We start from the raw sequence: 8,818 nt of genomic DNA on the forward strand, positions 1-8,818 counted from the left end.
GGGAAAGAGGGGGGAAGGAAGGAAGAAAATCATTGAGGGCTTCGAATTAAAATAATTCACATAATACTAAGGTTGAACCATGAAGATCCGAGGAACAAAGAAGGCACAAGAGGAGAGGACTGGGCCAGCTCTATGGTACAACAGTAATGCTCTGCTCAAGAGAAGCAGAATCTCACATGATAACCATAGTATGAATCCCTGGCCCAGTCAGCCTGAAAATGTGCTGGGCTTGTGCACAAGTGCCCAAGATCTGACAGGCTGGAGGACTGGAGGAAAGGGCTCTCCCCATGACGAGACCTTGTGGAGTGTGCTCCTATCTCCCAACCCCCCAGGCATGCATGTACATATGCACTCTATCATGAATAAAAGAAAAAACACTTTTTAAAAAAGAGTAGAGGACTACAACATTTGTTTTCAAGTATCATAAGGTAGTGTGGGTAGGAAAGAATATGGCTGGAATCCATACTACCACCAGTACCATAGCCTGTGTGCTATTTACCTCTGCACTGTATATTGCTTAGAGCAAGCAGCATAAATTAAAAGGCCAGATATAAATAAAGATCAGATTAAAAGCTGGCTCACGCCATTGTTCATCAAGTAATGTTCAGCTCAATCATGCCCATATTTTTGGTCTGGCTCACAAATTACATCACTTAGGGTTGAGAAAACCACAGGAGGATTGGACTAATTTGCACCATGACAAATTAGGGATCCAATTTGAGTGGCCATTAATAAACTAGAAACAAACAAACAGGCATAAAATTTGGGCTGCTGCCTCACACTTCAGACTGATGACTCCACCTGAGGAGGGAACAGGAGTTGAGAGTTGAGAAAGAGAGGGAAGAAGATAGGGAAGAAATGCACGTACAGCAGTACACACACGTATATACATAAATGAAAGCACTTTCTCCTCTCACTAAACTTTGCAATATAGATCTACTAGTCTTTCAGTATATAAAAATCTGGATTTATATGTGTGCAAAATTGGGGATGATGATTTAACATGGTCATGACAGGGTAGATGATCTAATGGGAGGATAGCTGTATCTCCTGGAGGACTCAGAATAGTTTCAACTTGATTACAACACAAACTCTAGCACTATCATTTTTTATAAAGAATATTTTTTTTAGCTTTTTATTTATTTATTCATTCATTTATTCATTTTAATTTGACCAGAGTGGGACAGAGAGAGAAAGCAAACCACCAGGTCCAGGACTCGAACTGCGCTCAGCCATTTGGGAGTCCAGTACCCTTAATCATCATGCCACCCGCTGGCCCCAAGAACAATCATTTTTATAAAGGAAAGAATATGGGGTCATGCAGTGGTGCAGTGGTAAAACATGACAGTCTTTGAGGCTAATCCACATGGGAGGACTCTAAGTTCATGTCTGAAAACCTTCTTGGGTACAGCAGACACAAACATGTGACTGTGCTCGAGGGCTGGCTGAGACTGGGGTAAATTGTGGCATCAAGATCCTATTAGGGTTGTAGGGAACCAGCAGTTAGTGTAATGGCTTTGTCGCTGGACTCCCACGTAGTCAACTGCAGTTCGCGTCCCGGACCCGGTGGCTTAAAACTCACGCTGGGCACGTGTGCGTGCGTGCCCAAGATCCCGAGAGGAGAATAGAGGAGAAGGGATTGCAGTGTGACCATCCCCCCTGGGGGGTGATTTCTCACTTTCTGTCTCTATGTCTCTCTCTGCCTGTCTGGCGAGCGCACGCGCCCTATAGCAAAAACCTCTCCAAAAAAAAAAAAAATAGATCCTATTAGGGTTGTAGTCAGTCTTTCTCTCTCCCTCTCTCATGCATACACATGTAAACACACATTCATGGAGTAATAAGTAGATAAACTTTAAAAAAAAGAAAAAAAAGAATGATGATTTCATTCTCAGGACTATTCTGAGAACTATGGTCATGGTCATTCCTGGTTGGCTTTCCTTCCTCCCAGCATTCACTCAGACTGAGCCAGGAATGGGAGAAGAGGCCTCTCTTTGGAATCTCATTGCACATGGCAGTCCTGAATGGAAGGGGACCTAGGATAGTCACAGGGAAGAGAGGCACCATCACGGGGAGGACAGGTGTTATCCCACTGGGATGCTTCCTTGACATCTTCCAGAGGCAGACAGTGAAGACTTCATCATTGAGTTTCCTGAGATGTGCAGGCTCCCACCTCAGAAGACATGAAAGGGGAAAACTAGCTCTTCACGTTTAGCATAACACCATGGGGTCTTCCTTGGCTTGGCAGGAAGGATGAGAATCACTATTTCTCATAAAAAGTGGCTTAATTATTTTTGACAAAGTGTCTCTTCATGTATTATGAAATGTTCAGATGAGCATTTTCTCAAAATAATAAAGTCACACATTCTGGCCTTAGAAATTCAGCACAAGGTAAGCCTAAATTAGATTCCATTCCACAGGGTTTAGACATGGAAGGATTAAAGAAAAAAAAAAGTGTTGTAATACTAGTTCATATATAAGGAGACTCTGAAGCCAGAATTTTAATGACAAAAGTACAGTCATGCTCTAGTAGGGCAGGTTAATTTCTAGATTTCTGTACATCATAACTGACAACTGAGAGAGGTAGAATATAAGGAAAAATTAATTTAATTCTACTTAAATTCTTCTAAAGAATGACATATATCTCACTCCTAAATTATTGCATCATTGGAAAAGTCAACTTCTCCAATGACCCAATAGTTTTTTATAATTGAAACTTTTAAAAAAAAATAGCTTCTATTTTTTGAGCATTTGCTAAGTTAAGCACTTTGGACTATTTATTTCACTTAAAGAACACAACAGTCCTATAATGTGGATCCCACTGTTATCCTATAGGGCAGGAAACTAAGCTTAGAAAGATTGAGGAAACGTTGTCAATCTGAATGCAAAGAACACACCCAGACCCACTTGGCTAAGCTAGAGGCCTCCGTGTGAGGACAATATATGAGTTCATCCTTTGTACAAACATTTCTTCAGAGCACAAATCTACCACTTTGATCTTCGTTGCCCTTTACTCAAGGACTTTAATTCCTCTTTTCAAATAAAATATACTTAGAAACTATTGACTCAGAACATCATGGTTGAGAACATTCAATGTTTTAGTCTTACAGAAAAATAAATATTATATGTAATTTTTATGTATTTATTTTTCTTATTTTATATTACATTTAATCACATATATCTTTATAGAGCATTACATTTCTTTTTCCAGCACAATTGTCATGCATATTAGTCAAGACAAAGACATTACTGTCATCATCATCACTACTTTGTCATTACATCAAGTAGCTTTTTTTTCTGTATTATTAATAATCTGTTTTTTTTTTAAACATTCAATCACTATATGTCATTTGACTTATAAAGAGAATTTATCTAATATAAAATACTTCTCAGACCAATCCAGTTGAGAATACTATAAATGTTATCATCAACAGGTAATAAACCATTTCTGTGTCCGACTAATGTTGTGCCTCTCTATTTTTTCTCCAGCTTTCCTTCTCTGTACTCTTCCCTTCTCCCTCCCCACCCCCACTCCACACTGTCTTATCCTTGTTAACTATTTTCACTGCTTTCATGTCTTCCAATATTTCAATCTCTACCATAGAGTGCAGAAGTGGAAACATATATTTCTTTCATAGCTTGGATTGCTTCACTCAGCAGTAAATCCTCCATATTCATCCACTTTCTATCAAATGCCAGAGTGCTGTTATTTTTTATGGCTGAATAGTATTCCATAGAGTATATGTGCCACACTTTTCCCATCCTTTCATCTGTTTGTGGATATTTGGGTTGATTCCATGTCTCAACAATCATGAATAATGTTTCCATAAACATTGATGTGCAAGTGCTTTGCCAACTGAGCATTGCCCTGTCCATTGGGTAGATACTCAGAAGTGGGATTGCTGGATCATATGGTAGTTCTATTTGTAGGTCTTTGAGGCACCTCCATATTGTTCTCTACAGTGGCTGGACCAATTTACATTCCCACCAACAGTGTAGGAGAGTTCCCCTTTCAGTACAACCCCGCCAACTTTTATCGTTTTTTGTATTTTTTTTTTTTGAGAGGTTTTTTCGCTATAGGGTGCGTGCGCTCGCCAGACAGACAGAGAAAGACATAGAGACAGAAAGTGAGAAATCACCCCCCATGGGGGATGGTCACGCCGCAATTCCTTCTCCATTCTCCTCTCGGGACCTTGGGCACGCACGCACACGCGCCCGGCGTGAGTTTTAAGCCACCGGGTCCAGGACGCAAACCACGGTCGACTACGTGGGAGTCCAGTGACATAGCCATTACGCTAACTGCTGGTTCCCTCGTTTTGCGTATTTTTAATCTTCACCTGGGGTTAGGTGGTATCTCATTGTGGTTTTAATCTGCATCTCCCTTATCATGAGGGATGTTGAGCATTTCCTCATATGTTTTCTGGCTGTTCATATGTCTTCCTTAGAGAGATACTTGTTTAGCTCATTTTCTCATCTTTTAATTGAGTTGATTTTTTTTTCAGGTAAGCCGCTTGAGTTCTCTGTGTATTCTGGTTATCAGTCCCTTGTCTGAGGCATAGTTTACAAAAATATTCTCCCATTCAGAAGGTTTTTAATTCACACTAATTACTATATCTTTTGCTGTGCAGAAACTTCTTAATCTGATATAGTCCAACTTATCTATTTTAGGGATTATTGCCTGTGCTTTGAGAGTCTTATTTAAGAAGTCTTTGCCTACTTCAATGTCTCCCAAAATTTCTCCAGTGTTTTCAACCAGTAGTTTTATAGTTTGAGGTCTTAGGTTCAGATCTTTGATCTTTTTTTTTTTTTTTTTTTTTAGAGGTTTTCTCTATAAGGCGCATGCACTCGCCAGACAGATGGAGAGAGACATAGAGACAGAGACAGAAAGCGAGAAATCACCCCCCAGAGGGGATGGTCACGCCACAATCCCTTCTCCTCCATTCTCCTCTTGGGATTGAGCACACACACACACGCCCAGCGTGAGTTTTAAGCCACCGGGTCTGGGACGTGAACCACGGTCGACTACGTGGGAGTCCAGCAACATAGCCATTACGCTAACTGCTGGTCCCAGATCTTTTATCTATTTTGAGTTGATTTTTGTTAATGGTGGAAGATGGGGATCCAGTTTCATCTTTCTGCAGGTGGATACACAGTTTTTCCAGTACCATTTGCTAATGAGGTTTTCCTTTTCCCACTGAATTGACCAGTATCCTTTGTCAAAAATCAGTTAGCTGTAAGTATTGGGGTTTATTTCTGGGGTCTCTATTATAATCATTGGTCCACCTGTCTGTTTTTGTGCCAGACCATGCTGTTTTAATTATCATAGCTTTATAGTGTATTTTAGAATCAGGGAGTGAGATGCCACCCACTCCACTCTTCTTGAGCAGGATTGCTTTGGCAATACTAGGTCTCTTTTTATTCCAGACACAATCTATGATTGTCTTTTCTAGATCTGTGAAGAATGTCTCTGGTATTTTGGTTGGAATTGCTTTAAATATGTGAATTAATTTGGGTAGAATTGTCATTTTGATTATATTAGTTCTTCTAATCCAGGAACATGGGATGTCCTTCCCCTTTTTTGTGTCATGTTCAATGTCTTTTTAAAGATTTTCATAGTTTTCTTTGTAAAGGCCTTTGACTACATTAGTTAGGTTTATCCCTAGGTATCTTATACATATCGTGGCTATGGTGAAAGAAATTCCTTTGTTCAGATCTACCTCATTCAAATTGCTGTTTGTATATAGAAATGTTATAGATTTTTGGATGTTGATTTTATATCTGGACACTTTACTGTACTCATTTATTACTTCGGGAAGTATTTTCATGGAAACCTTTGTGTCTTCCTTACAGAATATTTTTAAAGGCATTATTTTCTTTGTACCATTTATACAACAACCAAGTGTATATATGAAAAGTGAAAAGATCAACTTTAGTATAATTAATGTCCCAGTCACTGGTGAACATCTGCTTTAATTAATATTTATTGTAACTAAGTAAATATGTGTTTTTTCTCATAGGTAACCAACAGGTAAATAGGTATTCCCTTGACAGAATTCAGCACCTCTGTCTATTATATTTAGATAATTAATGAATAGAACAACTTAAGAGTCCCATTCTCAGTTTGACACCAGTGATGTCTGAATGAATGCAGTTTTATGCCAATGAATAATTCTGTGTATTTCTAAATTAGCACTGCACAAGCAGTAATTCATGGACCTCTGGATAAAGAGTCACAATGATGTCTAGTGTTCCTTTTCAGAATCATCTCTCCTGACATGGAAGAAAAGTGGAGGCAGGTTTGCCCTTGCAGAAATTTCCTTCAACAGTAGAACAAGAGGGTAAGTTGACACCAGGGTATGGTAGGTTGCTGCAAAAGTCATGACATATTTTGAAACAGAAAAAACATGACATAGCAATCAAATACTGCCTTTTGTAAAAGAAAGGAGAGGTACTAGAAATATAAGCTTCACTTTAAGTAACAATGACTTTCTTAGGGTATCATCGTAGGGCATTTCAAAGGATGCTATACACATCCTTGCCCTAAAAACTTTTATGGGAATCATTTGACATAATTTTAAATGGTTAATTTTTTTTTTTTATAAAAGGCACAAAACCCAGTAGTTTCATCATTCTCTTCTTATACTGTTGGATTCCACTTTCTTAGCCTAGAATTAGCTGTACTCTTGCTCAATAAAAGATGTTGTTTTGTGGCATTACTCATTTTTTCTTTTTCCCTAGAGAATTAAACAGCATCTTCTCAGACCTGAGTCACCTACCCGAACTTTCTCATGGAAAGGAGAACTAAACTCATTGAATGGTAGATACCATGTGCCAAGCAATGTAGTAAATGCTTTATCTGCTTATCTAATTTACGTCTCACAACCGCCCAGGTAGGCAAGTATCTGTTTTATAGATGACCAAAATTAATATTCAGGAAGTCAAAGCCCTTGGCTCAGAGCACACTTGCTGGTAAATGATAAAACTGGCCTGACCTGGCCAACCCTGAAGACTCATAACCTATGTAATCTATAATCTACTATAAACCTCACCCGGTAAAGGACCATTTCCTGTAAGAAATGACTACCATCCATTTTCCTTATCATTTAAGCAAGTACTTTCTTCTTCTTTGAAATAATGCCTCACTTACTATCTAAGTTTTTGAAGAAAAATGAAGACAAGAAAATATCAGAGAATACATTGCCCTTCCAACACCCTGCTTGGCATCCATCCCCTGCCACAGAGGGCCTCTGTCCCCATAAGTCACCCATATGGGAGAAATAACCAAGAAAGAGGCAAGGACTGGGCCTTACTGGTGAAGACACCAGGAAGCTGTACCTGACTTAACATCTCACGTTGACCACCCATTAGCAGATGGCACCCAGGAACAAAGCCTGACACAACACAGGACATGGACTAATATGCTGGTTAGCCTTTCTTGCCCAACTGTGAAGGCAGGGAAGAGGTCTCACTTTCTTTAAATCTCATTCTACTTCTTTAAACAAAGGTTTATTTTCTGTGTTCCTCCCCCTTTTCACCCTGCCAGTTGTGCCCCAGACAGTCCTAAGAATCCCGAAGACTAAATCTTGTTCTCTGAAAAGTAGATTGAATGCTCAGCTTTTGAAAAGCACATCTGAGAGATGACTGCTTTGTGAGAATGAGATTCCAACCCCAATTGCTAGAACACAAGAATGTCAGAGCATCTTAAGGCTAGGTATTTTTATATGTTAACCACAAAAAAAGGGGGAGTAATACTTGTTTCAACATCAGAAACAATCTTTTCTTTAATTCCACTACCAAGCTTGATAAAACCAAAGCCATGTCACCAAATGAATTTATAAAATATAGACTAATGAAAAGAAACTGTAAAAGAAAGAAATCAAGCTCTGGAAACAAAACTTGTCACACCACAAATAAAGGTCCCTTCCCAGCAATGCTACATAGCCCATCTCAAGAAATACATTTGTCTTACAATTTCTTACATACCTCCCCAACTTACTTTGTATTCTTGAATAAATATGTTATTGACATCATTAATACATGTTAACTCTTACCTTTCTGTGAGTAACAAAATGGTGGTTAGAAGTTTTTTCCTTCCATTCGATTGTCAAGGCTCTCACTGTGACTTGAGTACGTCGCCGAGGGCACTCCCTCTGCACTGCTCTGCCTCCCAGTCTCTCCCTTCACCCTCAGTCAAACATTAACCACTAACATTTTTTATTGTCTTTGGGAACTACCAAGTATCATAAAAGGTATTATTATAGTCACTCCAGGAAAAAAGTGAGTTTATAGCTAATGAAGTTTTTTAGTTTTGGGGGGGTTTTATTGAGGGAATTTTTGCTATAGGGTGTGTGCCCTTGCCAGAGAGACAGAGAGAGACAGAAAGTAAGAAATCACCCCCCCCAGTGGGGGATGGCCACCCCGCAATCCCTTCTCCTCCATTCTCCTCTCGGCATCTAGAGCATGCATGCACACGTACCTGGCGTGAGTTTAAGCCATTGGGTCCGGGAATTGAACTGCAGTCGACTACATGGGAGTCCAGCAACATAGCAATTACGCCAAGTGCTGGTCCCTGTAGCTAATGAAGTGTAATCCATGTCTAATATATCTTGACACAGGTTGCTGAGTTTTTGTGTGTTTTTTTCTTTGTTTGTTTTGTTTTGTTTTAAATGTAGACAAGAAAACTGAAAGAAAAGGTGTTGGTCTCATAGTCTAGTGGTTAAGGGAGCTGGATCCCACACAGCTGACTACAGTTCAAGTCCTGGACCTGGCAACTTGAAGATCAAATGCAGGTGCATGTGCTGTGTGTCCAAAATCCTGAGAG

At 39.4% G+C, this 8,818-nt stretch overlaps 1 protein-coding gene across 1 annotated transcript in view; it reads right to left on the reverse strand.

Annotated features, from left to right (window-relative positions):
- Positions 1–8,125, reverse strand: part of CDH17 (cadherin 17) — an 85,734-nt gene extending 77,609 nt beyond the window's left edge. Inside the window, exon 1 of the mRNA XM_006161285.2 lies at positions 8,049–8,125. The gene's annotated coding sequence lies outside the window, so the exon portion shown is untranslated. The remainder of the gene's footprint in view (positions 1–8,048) is intronic.
- Between the last annotated feature and the right edge of the window lie 693 nt (positions 8,126–8,818).

The sequence above is a fragment of the Tupaia chinensis genome, unplaced genomic scaffold, assembly GCF_000334495.1.
Source record: "Tupaia chinensis unplaced genomic scaffold, TupChi_1.0 Scaffold138407_1, whole genome shotgun sequence".
Lineage (NCBI taxonomy): Eukaryota > Metazoa > Chordata > Mammalia > Scandentia > Tupaiidae > Tupaia > Tupaia belangeri.